General features: G+C 43.0%; 1 protein-coding gene across 3 annotated transcripts in view; it reads left to right on the forward strand.

Moving 5' to 3' along the window:
* The window catches only part of LOC133554655 (protein SON), a 128,698-nt gene that overhangs the window by 69,529 nt on the left and 42,662 nt on the right, over positions 1–16,507 (forward strand). The gene's annotated exons all lie outside the window — the stretch shown is intronic.

Genomic DNA, 16,507 nt, shown 5'->3' on the forward strand with positions numbered 1-16,507 from the left:
TCTCCCGGCTGGCCTGGGAACCCCTGGGATCCCCGGGAGGAACTGGTCGAAGTGGCTGGGGAGAGGAAAGTCTGGGCTTCTCTGCTTAGGCTGCTGCCCCCGTGATCTAATGTCGTATAAGGGGAGTAAAATGGATGGTTGGATGGGTTAGAGTAGTGGATGGGACGCAACTGCATGACTACTTTGGCGCTATTATATATGAATGTTAAAATGTATAAATTATAACAGTCATAACTTCCTTCCACATGCGGCAATCTTCCTGAAAGTGTTGATTGTGGATCACGATGTTGGGTGCGACACAACTGCTCTGTCACTATGGCCCCCATTATTGCCCTCTTCTTGAATTTTTTGTGGTGAGTCACGGTATCAGGAAGGTCATGACCACCAACGTCATGCATGTTGGCCGACTGAACCCCGTAGTGCAACAGGGGCGAGGGCCCATTCAACGGTTGAATCAGGGCCCGAACAGCGGAGCAAGCACCACAGATGCCATGAGAAGCACAACAAGGATCCTATTATAACTGGTCCTGTAACATTATTATTATTATTATTATTATTATTATTATTATTATTATTCTCTCTTAGATGTCCTCTTAGAGACTTAAAATACATGAAACATTTTTTTTTTTTTTTGGCGTGTGCGTCTGACTTGCCGTAAAACTTGATAGTTTAGTGGTCCTGAACACAAACAATCAAAAATGGCACCACACTGCCCCCTATAAGGTTAGAAAAAATTACCCTTTGGCAACCATTGCATGAAATGCGGTGGGGTCCTCGTGGCAGGCTGCAGAAAAAAGTCTCAATAACCCATGTTCTGAAACAAACAGGAAATTTGATATTTTGAGTATAAGCAGCCATTTTTGTGTAAAACCAGAGGTCGTACTAATCTCATTGAACGAGTCTTTGTGGCTTTGACCAAATGAGTCCACACAAAAATGACAGTACTTAGATGTGCCGGGATGAATTTGAAACCAATTTACTCTACGCCTCTGGATGTGGGCGCAGCCTTTGTGATTCGCCAAATAACATGAACACCCTGAAGTGCTAAATGATCATACCAATTCGTAGTGAGCAAAACTCGCTGGTGAAAACTCTTCCGGGCCATCAGCCATCAAACTGTCAATACTTCACAGCAGATGATCAGATATCCTTCCTTGATTGTATTTAGTGTATGATGCATGTGACACTCTGAAGTACCAGATAATCATACCAATTCCCATTGGGGGGAGACTATCGGTAAAAACTGTTCCTTGCCATCAGTTATCAAACTGTCAATACTTCACTCCAAATGATCGGATCCCCTTATTAACTTATATGATGGTTAAATGTCAATGTCTGCTCATTTGGAACACTTTTCTATCAATTCCAATGGCGCCATCTGGGCGGAGCCTTTGACACTTGCAAAACAATACATAATTGAATAACTTCTCTCCACAAGGTCAGACATTGATTATACTTAGCGTATATGATCAGAATGACACCGTGAGGACATTCACATGACACTTTCTTAATTACTAACAATGCCACCCAGTGGTAACAGGAAATGCCCCCAAAATTTCTTGCCTCAACCATTATCCTATTTCTCTGATGTAATTTAACAAATTACTTTAATGTTCATACAAGGCACATTGAACATACTGATTACAGGGTTTTGCCTAAACTGCCAGGATACCTGTGGCCTAGGGGGCGTGGTTATGGGTGTGGTCACCATGACGTCATCGAGTAATTTGCTATGACGATATGATTTTCTTTAAAAAGGCTAAAAAAAAATGTATACATACATATAAAACATTTGTTTTAAATAATTAGTATAAAAATATATATTTTTTTGAGCGTTTTGCAACATTTTCAGTTGTTGCTGCTTTTTGTACAAGGCACTGTGTTGAGATTTTCTCAAGTGTTTACAGACTTTTAAAGCCTTTTTTTTTACAACTAGCAACAAATCTAGCATTTTCTTCTGGTGTTGTTATAGAGTTTACTTGTTTTTATAGACTCTACTTCTGTCCCTCGATGTCCCTGACAAAAGTAGAGAGCTGAAGCGAGCATGACGTCACACTTGCTACGCGCTGTTGTTCTAGATGGACTTACTCTTCTTAAAGCCACCACTGTCCCCTTAATATTTGCACATTTTGTAGAGATATATATGTATGTATGTATGTATATATATATATATATATATATATATATATGTAGGTGTGGGAAAAAATCACAAGACTACTTCATCTCTACAGAACTGTTTCATGAGGGGTTCCCTCAATCATCAGGAGATTTTAATGGAAGCATTCACATACAATGGTTTATATAGGGCACAGAGTGGGTGGGTACAAGCAGGCGTAGGGTGTGGTGATTGGCTCATGTGTTACCGAGGAGGTGTTTCCGTCTGTGGCGGCATGTTGAAAAGATTTCACTGCGTTTGTTGAGGGATGATAGATCTGGATGATATATAATAAACAGTTTCTCTTTTAAGCATAGGTTGCATCTTTTATTACCACTGTTGTAAGGTGTGCTGGATGCAAGAATTTGCCATGTTATTGAATATTCAACATTATTGTCTTTGAGGTTCCAAATGTGTTTGCCGAGTTCTGTAGAATTCCGCAAAGTCTGGTTTCTAAAGGAGGCGTTGTGATTATTCCATCTTGTTTTGAACGCTCCTTCGGTTAATCCTATGTACGTGTCGGATATGTTAATGTCCTTGCGTGTCACCTTTGCTTGGTAAACGACTGATGTCTGTAAGCACCTTCCGTTGAGAGGGCAATCAGGTTTCTTGCGACAGTTACATTCATTATTCGTTTCAGAGTCGTTTAGTCTGGAGGTAGGCAGTCCTTTTGCAATTGCTTTGTTGTGGTTTGAAATTATTTGTTGCATGTTGTTCATACAGCTGTAGCTCAATTTAATGTTGTTCTTGTTAAATATTTTTCTTAGGGTGTTGCCTTTGGGGAAGTGTTTGTCGATCAGAGTGAGGAACTTGCGGCCGATGTTGGTTGAGACGTCTTTGCTGAATGGCGGATTGTACCAGATGTTGTTGTTTCGTTTTCTGCTCTTTTTTGGTTGGTTTCCTGGAGTGGGTTCATAGGTGAGGGTGAAGTTGTATCCGCTTTCATCAAGTGCTTTCTGGTACGGGGGGGTTGCTTGGTCGAATTCAGCTTTGCTAGATGACAGAATCGATAGCCTTTTATTAATTCCGGTAGGTATTCTTTTCGTGGTGGTGGGTGGGTGGTTGCTGTCATGGTGCACGTATTGGAGTGTTGTGTTGGGTTTCGTGAATGGTTGGTAGCTGTTATTTCTCAGGTTGAAAGTGACGTCGAGGAAGTTGACGGTTTGCTTGTTGGCTTCAATCGTGATCCGTAGGCCGTTTTCTTTGAAGATTTGGCATATGCGCTTCTTGGTGTTTTCGCTGCTCCTTGGCGAGGCGCGGCACACTGCCAGTCCGTCATCACGGTAAATACCAAGGTTCAGGTTGAGCCTAGCAAGCTGGGAGAGGAGGAAACTCCCAACGAGTTCGCACGTTTCTGCTCCGTCAAAACTCCCCATAGTAACGTCAAATGTTGAATTGTTCTTTTTTTGCCATGGTGTACTGTTGTAGAAGAGTATGGAGTTCTTTGCGTGGATGATGATGTTTCTTTCGTTGCCTGTGATTGAGTCGTAGTCCGAGGCGAAGTTTAGTGCTTGGGTCAGTAGGTCTTGCGTGATGGAAGGGTAAAATTCTTCGATGTCGAAGGAGATAAAGTTCTGTTGTTGTTTGTCTTGGATGTTGTTAAACCATTTGATTACTGCTGCTGTATTTCTCCATTGGTTGAGTGGTGTTTTGTCCTTGATTTTTGCGTTGATTCTGTCCAGGATTATTTTTCTGATTTTTCCTATTTCGGATTTAGTTGGGTTTATTAGTCGGCATGTTGGGTTATTTGCAAAGTTGGGTTTGTGGTCCTTCAATGTGATGAAGGCTTCTTTGTTGGCTGTGGCGTCCACCCTGTCCTCAATGTCCAGTTCGGTTGTGATCCGCTTGTTTTCCAGGTGGATGTTCTGTAAAGTGTTGGGTTGCGCTTTTTTGTATGATTTGGTGATGCTTTTGTCCAGTAAAGAGTTATGTTCTGGTATGTCCATTCTGTAGAAGTTTGTGGTTTTATCGGCGGCTATGATGAGGTTGCTTACTTTCTTGATGCGCTCCGTGTCATTTTTCAGCTTGGTGAGGAATGGGTTGCGGGCTGGCTTAAATTTGACTGATTGTATCATTTTGAGCATGTCGTTCTCAAAGTCCTTTAATTCCTTGACTGTGGGTGGGTTCTTGGTAGATTTGAATCCGTAAGTTTCCTTTTGCGTTCCTTTTGGTTCAGGGTGGAGGAAAAAGTGTGCTTTCCACCGCATCCTTCTTAGGAAGTGTTCTGTCTTTTCTATGAGTCTTTGCTTGTAGTCCTTCTGCGCGGGTATGGGAATGTTCTTCGTGGAGTAGTCGATGCTGAACTTTTCCATTTCGGATCGTCGTACAGTGCTCAACAAATGTAAATTTGGAGCGGAATATGTCTTGATTGGATTATCCAGAGAATAGTGCTCGATACCGTGGTAGAGCGCAATATGTAGGTGTGGGAAAAAATCACAAGACTACTTCATCTCTACAGAACTGTTTCATGAGGGGTTCCCTCAATCATCAGGAGATTTTAATGGAAGCATTCACATACAATGGTTTATATAGGGCACAGAGTGGGTGGGTACAAGCAGGCGTAGGGTGTGGTGATTGGCTCATGTGTTACCGAGGAGGTGTTTCCGTCTGTGGCGGCATGTTGAAATGATTTCACTGCGCTTTAGAAACCAGACTTTGCGGAATTCTACAGAACTCAGCAAACACATTTGGAACCTCAAAGACAATAATGTTGAATATTCAATAACATGGCAAATTCTTGCATTCAGCACACCTTACAACAGTGGTAATAAAAGATGCAACCTATGCTTAAAAGAGAAACTGTTTATTATATATCATCCAGATCTATCATCCCTCAACAAGCGCAGTGAAATCATTTCAACATGCCGCCACAGCTTGCTAGGCTCAACCTGAACCTTGGTATTTACCGTGATGACGGACTGGCAGTGTGCCGCGCCTCGCCAAGGAGCAGCGAAAACACCAAGAAGCGCATATGCCAAATCTTCAAAGAAAACGGCCTACGGATCAAGATTGAAGCCAACAAGCAAACCGTCAACTTCCTCGACGTCACTTTCAACCTGAGAAATAACAGCTACCAACCATTCACGAAACCCAACACAACATTCCAATACGTGCACCATGACAGCAACCACCCACCCACCACCACGAAAAGAATACCTACAGGAATTAATAAAAGGCTATCGATGCTGTCATCTAGCAAAGCTGAATTCGACCAAGCAACCCCCCCGTACCAGAAAGCACTTGATGAAAGCGGATACAACTTCACCCTCACCTATGAACCCACTCCAGGAAACCAACCAAAAAAGAGCAGAAAACGAAACAACATCATCTGGTACAATCCGCCATTCAGCAAAGACGTCTCAACCAACATCGGCCGCAAGTTCCTCACTCTGATCGACAAACACTTCCCCAAAGGCAACACCCTAAGAAAAATATTCAACAAGAACAACATTAAATTGAGCTACAGCTGTATGAACAACATGCAACAAATCATTTCAAACCACAACAAAGCAATTGCAAAAGGACTGCCTACCCCCAGACTAAACGACTCTGAAACCAATAATGAATGTAATTGTCGCAAGAAACCTGATTGCCCTCTCAACGGAAGGTGCTTACAGACATCAATCGTTTACCAAGCAAAGGTGACACGCAAGGACATTAACACATCCGACACGTACGTAGGATTAACCAAAGGAGCGTTCAAAACAAGATGGAATAATCACAACGCCTCCTTTAGAAACCAGACTTTGCGGAATTCTACAGAACTCAGCAAACACATTTGGAACCTCAAAGACAATAATGTTGAATATTTAATAACATGGCAAATTCTTGCATCCAGCACACCTTACAACAGTGGTAATAAAAGATGCAACCTATGCTTAAAAGAGAAACTGTTTATTATATATCATCCAGATCTATCATCCCTCAACAAGCGCAGTGAAATCATTTCAACATGCCGCCACAGACGGAAACACCTCCTCGGTAACACATGAGCCAATCACCACACCCTACGCCTGCTTGTACCCACCCACTCTGTGCCCTATATAAACCATTGTATGTGAATGCTTCCATTAAAATCTCCTGATGACTGAGGGAACCCCTCATGAAACAGTTCTGTAGAGATGAAGTAGTCTTGTGATTTTTTCCCACACCTACATATTGCGCTCTACCACGGTATCGAGCACTATTCTCTGGATAATCCAATCAAGACATATATATATATATATATATATATATATATATATATATATATATATATATATATATATATATATATATATATATATATATATATATATATATATATATACAAACCCCATTTCCATATGGGTTGGGAAGTTGTGTTAGATGTAAATATAAACAGAACACAAGGATTTACTAATTATTTTCAACCCATATTCAGTTGAATGTGCTACAAAGACAACATATTTGATGTTCAAACTGATAAACATTTTTTTTTTGCAAATAATCATTAACTTTAGAATTTGATGCCAGCAACACGTGACAAAGAAGTTGGGAAAAATGGCAATAAATACTGACAAAGTGGAGGAATGCTCATCAAACACTCATTTGGCACATCCCACAGGTGTGCAGGCTAATTGGGAAAAGGTGGGTGCCATGATTGGGTATAAAAACAGCTTCCAAAAAATGCTCAATGCTCATGTGGTGATATCCTTTAGAGATTGATGTCGGTTTTTGACACAGTGCCGTCTGAGGGATCGAAGGTCACGGTCATTCAATGTTGGTTTCCGGCCATGCAGCTTACGTGGAGTGATTTCTCTGAACCTTTTGATGATATTATGGACCATCATATTTGGATATCACAAAGAGGTGTACCTCGCCCCATCCTTTATTGATGGGGCGAGGGACACCTCTTTGTCCACAACTGTGTGAGCAAATAGTCATATAGTTTAAGAACGTTTCTCAAAGTGCAATTGCAAAAAAATTAAGGATTTCAACATCTATGGTCCATAATATCATCAAAAGGTTCAGAGAAATCACTCCACGTAAGCAGCATGGCCGGAAACCAACATTGAATGACCGTGACCTTCGATCCCTCAGACGGCACTGTGTCAAAAACCGACATCAATCTTTAAAGGATATCACCACATGGGCTCAGGAAAACTTCAGAAAACCACTGTCACTAAATACAGTTGATCGCTTTATCTGTAAGTGCAAGTTAAAGCTCTAATATGCAAAGCGAAAGCCATTTATCAACAACATCTAGAAACGCCGCCGGCTTCTTTGGGCCGGAGATCATCTAAGATGGACTGATGCAACGTGGAAAAGTGTTCTGTGGTCTGACGAGTCCACATTTCAATTATTGGGGGGAAACTGTGGACGTTGTGTCCTCCGGATCAAAGAGGAAAAGAACCATCCGAACTGTTCTAGGCGCAAAGATGAAAAGCCAGCATGTGTGATGGAATGGGCGTGTATTAGTGGCCAAGGCACGGGTAAGTTACACATCTGTGAATGCACCATAAATGCTGAAAGGTACATACAGGTTTTGGAGCAACATATGTTGCCATCCAAGCAACGTTATCATGGACACACCTGTTCATTTCAACAAGAAAATGCCAAGCTACCTGTTACAACAGTGCGGCTTCGTAGTAAAAGAGTGCGGGCACTAGACTGGCCTGCCTGCAGTCCAGACCTGTCTCCCAATGAAAATGTGTGGCGCATTATGAAGCGTAAAATACGACAGCAGAGACCCCGGACTGTTGAACGACTGAAGCTCTACATAAAACAAGAATGGGAAAGAATTCCACTTTCAAAGCTTCAACAATTAGTTTCATCAATTCCCAAACATTTATTGAGTGTTGTTAAAAGTAAAGGTGATTTACCACAGTGGTGAACATGCCCTTTTCCAACTACTTTGGCACGTGTTGCAGCCATGAAATCCTAAATTAATTATTATTTGCAAAAAAAACAAAGTTTATGAGTTTGAACATCAAATATGTTGTCTTTGTAGTGCATTGTACTGAATATAGGTTGAAAAGGATTTGCAAACCATTGTAATCCGTTTATATTTACATCTAACGAAATTTCCCAACTCATGTGGAAATGGGGTTGTCTTGCTGAAATAAGCAGGGGCGTCCACGAAAAAGACGGCGCTTAGATGGCAGCATATGTTGTTCCAAATCAACATTAATGGTGCCTTTACAGATGTGTAAGTTACCCATGCCTTAATAAATAAATACATGGGTTGTACTTGTATAGCGCTTTTCTACCTTCAAGGTACTCAAAGCGCTTTGACACTACTTCCACATTTACCCATTCACACACACATTCACACACTGATGGAGGGAGCTGCCATGCAAGGCGCCAACCAGCACCCATCAGGAGCAAGGGTGAAGTGTCTTGCTCAGGACACAACGGACGTGACGAGGTTGGTACTAGGTCGGATTTGAACCAGGGACCCTCGGGTTACGCACGGCCACTCTCCCACTGCGCCACACCGTCCCCAGTTCTGTGGTGGAAGGACAATAAGCCCATATATCCTCTTACTGCCAAGTTAGGCAGGCTGTGGGGGGGAGAAAAGTTAATCTGAGGCTGAGTTGACTTGAAACTGTTTATTGTTGCACTATTTATATGTAGAAGAAAAGTTTTCCCATTTTATTTCGTCTGAGTAAACAACTTGAGGCAGTTTAATGTTGATTAACGTGGACCCCAACTTAAACGAGTTGAAAAACTTATTGGGGTGTCAGCATTCAGTGGTCAATTGTATGGAATATGTACTGTACTGTGAAATCTACTAATAAAAGTCTCAATCAATCAATCAAAAAAAGCACTTTATATGTAGAAAGGTTTTGTTAAGAAACCATTCTGAGCCTTATCTAATATTATTATCTTTGTTTTTGTTTTTATGTTGACCACATAAACCTGGCAATGGACCCTGTGTGTATATGTATGTTATGCAATTGTTTACAAATTAGGTAAATAAATAACAAAAAAATTATATTTGTCGTGTAACAAAAATGAACCGAACCGTGAGCTCTAAGCCGAGGTACGTACCGAAGCGAATTTTTTGTGTATCGTTACACCCGTAGTGTATGTATATATATATATATATATATATATATATATATATATATATATATATATATATATATATACATGTGTATATATATATACATGTGTATATATACATATACATGTATATATATATATATATGTACATATATGGATATATGTTTATATATATATATATATATATATATGTATATTATATATACATGTGTGTATATATATATATATATATATATATATATATATATATATATATATATATATATATATATATATATACAAATCACCTCCACATCACGGACATACTGACAACGCTTCAGACAATGGCGTGCGCTTTTTTTACATCCAGTTTCGCCAATCAAAATCTTTTTCCGGTGATCATGTTTTCGGCACGTCACTTGTCAATAGTGCATAAATAATAGGCTATATATCAATTCATATGATAACGACCAGCTAATGTTACTTTTTTGTTTGTGTGGTTTGGATTCGATGTCAGTGTTTTCCATGTCTGCAAACACCATCCATGCCTGAAAGGTGATTGGCGGAAAATGAAGAAATGTTACTGTGTGTCCTAGGTAGCGTAGACTCATGAAACCAAAGTATTTGCATGAGAGGTAAAACCTGTTTGAATTGCACCGTTGTTTATCATAAGATTGATAACAATAGTTAAAAATAGCGTCAAACTTTTTGTGATTTATTTTGGGGGCTAAAAAAAATATATTACATAACTTTAAATTGTTTTCAGGTTTAAAAAAAACAACCTTATTTTCTAGGTGTGGCACTAATAAAAATGCCATGGCAGCGCGCCTTATTCAATTACATTAAGGCGAAACCCTGGATTATCTTAAGCGTGGTTATTAATAACATGTGGATGGGCGTCATGGCGGAGATTCTCCTTGCCTTAAAACGTCAAACTGTTTTAACTTCACTTTAAATGATCAGAGACTTATCCAGACTTCTTGTTTTCTCGCTAACTAATGATACCAGCATCTTTTCCGAAGTCTCGCAAGCTCGCCGACTCTTGTGAACACCCGAGGTGCAAGGGGTTAATGCTGTTCGCAGCCTCAATTGGTTCTTGAACATGGTTTGTATATTGAAAAGTTTGTATAATGAAGAAGAGTTTGTTCCTCACTGGCACCCATCAAGGGCGGGCGATCCCCTACCGTCCCTTATCACTCTTTTTTGCTTTGTTTGTCTTGTCTTCTCTTAACTTTCTTGTTGCCCTTTTTTCACTGCTCTCCAAATCTAAACAATGCAACTAATTAACTGGCCTTTCAACAAAATTGACAAGGTCCTGTGTGTGGGGAAACCTGCCTGTCTTGACGTAGCTGTTGTTGCGGACTCTTGGGAGAACAAGGAGTGCCGCGTGCTTGGCGACCCTTCCGTCGAGGATGTAACGATATCCACCTATTCGGAATTATGACAACAGGACATCTGCTGATTGGAGTAAATGTTGCTCTAGTTTGTCGACAAATTGGAAGTTGCTGGCAGCCTTCAAAGTTCCCCAAAGCGGCCAATAATGATTGGATGATGCGGGCAGAACTGTGGACAGGATAATGTCGGACTGTTTGCCCTTCATGATGAATTTGAGGACCAGTAATAGACAATTAAGAATGAAAAACAAATTTTATTTTTGCTCGCAAACAAATCATTCTAATTTGGATTGTTTTCCTAGCTTCAAGACTCATTAATGTCAGTGTGGCGAAGACACAACAAACTCCCTTCTTGTCTCTCATGGACATCCACCTGTTGTTGTTGCCTTTGGATTGCTGGCCGCTGCAAGAACACCAAGGTTGCGGAACAGAGACACTCTGGAGGCTTACACACTCACATGCATACAAGACCACTGATAATCTCCCTCTATCTGGGGCTCCACGCAAGATCTCATCCTGTGGGGTAAAATGGTCATGAGAACGATTAGCAAAAATCCCAGAACCACACGGAGGGACCTGGTGAATGACCTGCAGAGAGCTGGGACCAAAGTAACAAAGGTTACCATCAGTAACACACTACGCCGACAGGGAATCAAATCCTGCAGTGCCAGACGTGTCCCCATGCTTAAGGCAGTGCATGTCCAGGCCCGTCTGAAGTTTGCCAGAGAGCACATGGGAGAATGTCATGTGGTCAGGTGAAACCAAAATAGAACTTGTTGGTATAAACTCAACTCGTCGTGTTTGGAGGAAGAAGAATACTGACTAGCATCCCAAGAACACCACACCTAGTGTGAAGCATGGAGGTGGAAACATCATGCTTTAGGGCTGTTTTTCTGCTAAGGGGACAGGACGATTGATCTGTGTTAGGGAAAGAATGAGTTGGGCCATGTAACGTGAGATTTTGAGCCAAAACCTCCTTCCATCAGTGAGAGCTTTGAATGGTTGACCAAATACTTATTTTCCACCATAATTCACAAATAAATTCTTTACAATTCTTACAACATGAATTCCTGGATTTTTTTTTTCACATTCTGTCTCTAACAGTTGAAGTGTACCTATGATGAAAATTACAGACCTCTGTCATCATTTTAAGTGGGAGAACTTGCACAATCGGTGGCTGACAAAATACTTTTTTGCCCCTCTGTACCTCACCCCCCATCTCATGTCTTCGCGGGTGGGTAGTGTTTCAGTAGCAGCAGCCTACCTCCGTAGCTCCCACTCCCTCCCCTCTGTTGCAAGTCTTGAGTTGTATGCTGTAATATGTATATGTGCTTTGTTATGGAAGTTTTTTTTTCCCACTTCAGACTGGACCCCATGGGATTTAATTTTTTTTACTCATCCTCCCCCAGCATCTACCCTTTTCCTATCTTTCACAGGGCGTCTTCAAAGTTTCAATTAAAGTTTATTTATATGGCCCTTAATCAAAAGTGTCTCAAAGGGCTGCACAAGCAACAACGACATCCTGCGACCCATCTGGGTTTTTGTTCTCTAACCCTGTACACTGTTTGTATATGTAATCTTGAACGGATCTGTGCTGAAAACAACATTTTGTTGTACTTGTCCAATGACGATAAAGATCCATACCATTTCCATACCATAATAAGAAATATTGTACAAATTAATAATGGGTTCCAGCCTCAACAAAAGTCCCTATTTTAGTTATGTACAATTTAAACACAATATAAAGGGATATGCAATACTGAATATCAAAAAACATGACACCTTATCATGGTAGAGGAGTTTGCGTGTCCCAATGATCCTAGGAGCTATGTTGTCCGGGGGCTTTATGCCCCCTGGTAGGGTCTCCCAAGGCAAATAGGTCCTAGGTGACGGATCAGACAAAGAGCAGCTCGAAGACCTCTATGAAGAAGAAAAATCATGGGCACAAATTTCCCTCGCCCGGATGCGGGTCACCGGGACCCCCCTCTGGAGCCAGGCCCATAGGTGGGGCATGATGGCGAGCGCCTGGTGGCCGGGCCTTTTCCCATAGGGCCCGGCCAGGTACATCCCGAAGTGGCAACGTGGGTCACCACTCCAAAGGACTCACCACCCATAGCAGGGGCCATAGAGGTCGGGTGCGATGTAAGCTGGGCGGCAGCCGAAGTTAGGTCACTTGGCGGTCCAATCCTCGGATACAGAAGCTAAATCTTGGGACGTGGGACGTCACCTCACTGGGGTGGAAGGAGCCAGAGTTAGTGCGCGAAGTGGAGAAGTTCCGGCCTGGATATAGTCAGACTCACTTCAACGCACAGCAAGGACTCTTTAACCACTTCTCTCGAGAGCGGCTGGACTCTCTTCCACTCTGGCGTTGCCGGCAGTAAGAGGCGATGGGCTGGATTGCCCCCCGGCTCAAAGCCTGCACGTTGGAGTCCAACCCAGTGGACGAAAGGGTAGCCTCCCTCTGCCTTCGGGTGGGGGGGACGAGTCCTGACTGTTGTTTGTGCTTACGCACCAAACAGTAGTTCAGAGTACCCACCCTTTTTGGGTACACTCGAGGGAGTACTGGAAAGTGCTTCCCCGGGTGATTCCCTTGTCCTACTGGGGGACTTCAACGCTCATGTTGGCAACAGCAGTGAAACTTGGAGAGGCGTGATTGGGAAGAAATGCCGCCCGGATCTGAACCCGAGTGGTGTTTTGTTATTGGACTTTTGTGCTCGTCACAGTTTGTCCATAACAAACACCATGTTCAAACATATCGGTGTCCATATGTGCACTTGGCACCATGTCACCCTAGGCTGCAGTTCTATGATCGACTTTGTAGTTGTGTCATCGGATTTGGGGCCTCATGTTTTGGACACTCGGGTAAAGAGAGGGGCGGAGTTTTCAACCGATTACCACCTGGTGGTGAGTTGGCCGCGATGGTGGGGGAGGATGCCGCACAGACCTGTCAGGCCCAAAAGCATTGTGTGGGTCTGCTGGGAACGTCTGGCAGTTTCCTGTCAGAGAAAGTTTCAATTCCCACCTCCGGAAGATTTTTGAACATGTCACGAGGGAGGTGCTGGACATTGAGTCCGAGTGGACCATGTTCCGCACCTCTATTGTCGGGGCGGCTGATTGGAGCTGTGGCCGCAAGGTAGTTGGTGCCTGTTGGGGTGGTAATCCTAAAACCCGTTGGTGGACACCAGCGGTGAAGGATGCCGTCAAGCTGAAGAAGGAGTCCTATCAGGTTCTTTTGGCTTATAGGACTCCGGAGGACGGGTACCGACAGGCCAAGCGTTGTGCAGCTTCAGCGGTCGCGGAGGCAAAAACTCGGACATGGGAGGAGTTCGGGGAAGCCATGGAAAATGACTTCTGGACTGCTTCGAAGCGATTCTTGACCACCATCCGCCGCCTCTGGAAGGGGAAGCAGCGCACTATCAACACCGTGTATGGGCCGGATGGTGTCCTGCTGACCTCAACTGCGGATGTTGTGGATAGGTGGAAGGAATACTTCGAAGACCTCCTCAATCCCACCAACACGTCTTCCTATGAGGAAGCAGTGCCTGGGGACTCTGTGGTGGGCTCTCCTATTTCTGGTTCTGAGGTAGCTAAGGTAGTTAAAAAGCTCCTCGGTGGCAAGGCCCCAGGGGTGGATGAGAATCCGCACGGAGTTCCTTAAGGCTCTGGATGCTGTGGGGCTCTCTTGGTTGACAAGACTCTGCAGCATCGTGTGGACATCGGGGGCGATACGTCTGGATTGGCAGACCGGGGTGGTGGTTCCTCTCTTTACGAACGGGGACCTGAGGGTGTGTTCAAACTATCGTGGGATCACACTCCTCAGCCTTCCGGGTAAGGTTTATTCAGGTGTACTGGAGAGGAGGCTACGACGGATAGTCGAACCTCGGATTCAGGAGGAACAGTGTGGTTTTCGTCCTGGTCGTGGAACTGTGGACCAGCTCTATACTCTCGGCAGGGTTCTTGAGGGTGCATGGGAGTTTGCCCAACCAGTCTACATGTGCTTTGTGGACTTGGAGAAGGCATTCGACCGTGTCCCTCTGGAATTCCTGTGGAGAGTGCTCAGAGAGTATGGGGTATCAGACTGTCTTATTGTGGCGGTCCGCTCGCTGTACTATCAGTGTCAGAGCTTGGTCCGCATTGCTGGCAGTAAGTCAAACACATTTCCATTGAGGGTTGGACTCCGCCAAGGCGGTTTATAACTTTAATGAAAAGAATTTCTAGACGCAGTCAAGGCGTTGAGGGGTTCCGGTTTGGTGGCCGCGGGATTAGGTCTCTGCTTTTTGCAGATGATGTGGTCCTGATGGCTTCATCTGGCCGGGATCTTCAGCTCTCACCGGATCAGTTCGTAGCAGAGTGTGAAGCGACCGGAATGAGAATCAGCACCTCCAAGTCCGAGTCCATGTTTCTCGCCCGCAAAAGGGTGGAATGCCATCTCCGGGTTGGGGAGGAGATCCTGTCCCAAGTGGAGGAGTACAAGTACCTAGGAGTCTTGTTCACAAGTGGGGCAATAGTGGATCGTGAGATCGACAGGCGGATCGGTGTGGCGTCTTCAGTAATGCGGACGTTGTACTGATCTGTTGTGATGAAGAAGGAGCTAAGCCGGAAGGCAAAACTCTCAATTTACCGGTTGATCTATGTTCCAATCTCACCTATGGTCATGAGCTTTGGGTCATGACCTAAAGGATAAGATCACGGGTACAAGCAGCCGAAATGAGTTTCCTCCGCCGTGTGGCAGGGCTCTCCCTTAGAGATAGGGTGAGAAGCTCTGTCATCCGGGAGGAACTCAAAGTAAAGCCGCTGCTCTTCCACATCGAGGGAGGGGAGCCGTGTGTGCATGTTAATGCTTTGCAAGAGCGAGGGGACGCTCTAAAATGAGAGAAATACTGTGTTTTCCCCCACTGTGATATAAGTCTGCTCTGGCAAAAGACCGGTCTCATCACAATAAAACTTGATTTGGTTACTGACTTGGCTTTGTGTTGTGGTCATGCTTGTGAGCGCCATGAATGTACACGCAAATAGTATTTTAAATTTTTTATTCCACACGATGGTCTGTTAAGTTTTTGGAATGCTAATTGGGTTAGCAAAATGAACAAAACTTGTCAAAAGGTGAAAAAACTAAGAAAAAGCACACATGCTGGAATGTGGGACTTGACTTCTCCTGCGTAGCAAGTGAAGTGGAAGGCTCCGCCGCCCCAACAATGTTTCGCCTTGCTTTCTTCTCTGCAGTCGCCTAAATGAAACATTCGTACACAGAGACATGGTTTGCACACAAAGGCATATTTGGCTGGCTCAAAAAAATAATACATCAAAACGTTGGCACATAGAGGAGTTCATAAATCGAGGTTCCATTGTAGTGAATATTTGAGGAGATTTACCTTCGTTTCACTCATTTGCTCCCTCTTCTATTTTGATACATATCCTCAATCAACAAGATCACAGAGTCATTGTTGACTGTAGTGCACTGAGTTGGTTATATTTGTTGGTAGACAAAGTAGCTTCTTGTAAAAGTGTCTTCAGCTTTTCGTTAGTGTTTTGGGTGTTTCCTAGATTTAATTCCACCAGGCGTTGTTTGTCTGTATTATGTGAGTCGCATAAAGACCCAAAAAATTAATTTTATTAGACGCCATAATGCCGTTGTTTGAAGGCATTGTATTGTTTAAAGGCTTGTGAGCCTTTAAACCTTGGTGAACCGCAATGTAATAAACAGTTTACTAAAGTGTTAAGTACAGCAGTTGATAGCAGAAAAAACAACGAACATGCAAAATATGTCGATGAATCAATTAATTGATTCATAGATAGATAGATAGATAGATAGATGGATAGATAGTACTTTATTGATTCCTTCAGGAGAGTTCCTTCAGGATAATTAAAATCACTCCTAAATTAAATTAAAGGAACATTTTACCAGAATTTGGATAAATACTAAAATGTGAAAAACATTGCAAAAATGTGA

The sequence above is a fragment of the Nerophis ophidion genome, linkage group LG06 (assembly GCF_033978795.1).
Source record: "Nerophis ophidion isolate RoL-2023_Sa linkage group LG06, RoL_Noph_v1.0, whole genome shotgun sequence".
Taxonomy (NCBI): Eukaryota; Metazoa; Chordata; class Actinopteri; order Syngnathiformes; family Syngnathidae; genus Nerophis; species Nerophis ophidion.